We start from the raw sequence: 1,358 nt of genomic DNA, 5'->3' as shown, positions 1-1,358 counted from the left end.
GCGTGGGGCGGGGAGGGGGGCGGGGGGGAGAGAGAAGCCGGACCAGCTTAGTGCCCGGGCTAATGAAATGTGCAGCCCTTGGCGAGGGGCCTGCGATGTGAGGAAAGACTGGCTGAAGAGAGTTTCTGCTTTTGAAGCGTGCTCTGTTTATATAAGTGTCAGCATCCACCCCGAGGTGAAAAGGTTAGCACTTGACCCAGGAAGTTCTCGTGTTTGTGCTTCAGAAATAGATCGGGATCATAAATTCCTCCCAGTTACGGAGGAGGGAGAGGAGGGCCTTATATTGTCTAAAAATAATATTATTTGAGCATAGGAAAGGAAGAAGTTTTGTATTATGAGTCAGGCTGGGCAGCCAGAGCTCCGACCCCGGCAAAACAACGCATGAGGAGTAACGTTGGGAGACTCTTCCTCCCTTTACCCCTTGGAAAGGCCCCAGCAGTAGAAAATAAGGGAAACCAAACTGCTGAGCCCAGCCTGTGACTGAACACTGACGTCACGCAGAGGTAGGCAGATGAGGGCTACCTGAAAGTGGAGTATATTTATTACAGACATTATAAGGACCCGTAAATCCTGCCCTGGCTTCCATCACTGGCGGAATCCCAGAGCCTTTCATGATTGTACAGAAAATGAGGAGGACATTTCGCTCACACACGACAACTGATAGAACTCAGTGTACCCGCAGTACAGCAAAGCACGGTGCGTCATGCAATGGTCCAGACACCAACCACAGAAATTATACATTCATTTGGCCATTCGTCACATTCACGAGTAGGTTGAAAAGACATCGAGTCTAAAGGAAGGTTAATACAAAAATAGGGAGCGGTGAGGTCTTTTGGACGGTTATACCCTTCGGTTGAGTATAATCCAGCACAGCTTTCGGGGTGGGGTGGGAGGGAGGCAAGCACACCGGGTAAGGTTTACAAAACCTAGTGCAATTGAAGCCTTGTTTGTCACATTTAAAGAAATAGCGCTACTTTTTTGAGGTATCTGCTTGAGCTTAAGACGTTTACTTGATACGGTCGTCGGCTGTTACCAATATAAAAGTGGATCCAGTTTGGCGAATGCGCTCACCCTGCTTAACCTGATAATCGAAACATCATTTCTAGAAAAATCTGTAAAAAGATAAATCTCTCGGACAAAGTATTTACAAGCAACAAACTCATAGACACGAACCAAGAATACATTAAATTAAGGGGATGAAAGTCCTATAAGTCGTGTAAACACTTGCAATAGTGCATCTCTTCGTGAGGTTATGTACCCTAGGTAACCTGTCTTTCACTCAGGGAAACTCAGAGGAGCGTCCTTGCAGCGGAGGAGGGAGACCCTTACGCGTGTGCCGACACAGCTCCTCCAGCAGA

Source organism: Aptenodytes forsteri, unplaced genomic scaffold (assembly GCF_000699145.1).
Source record: "Aptenodytes forsteri isolate BGI_AS27 unplaced genomic scaffold, ASM69914v1 Scaffold164, whole genome shotgun sequence".
NCBI classification, from domain to species: domain Eukaryota; kingdom Metazoa; phylum Chordata; class Aves; order Sphenisciformes; family Spheniscidae; genus Aptenodytes; species Aptenodytes forsteri.
Note: the sequence above shows the minus strand (reverse complement) of the source record.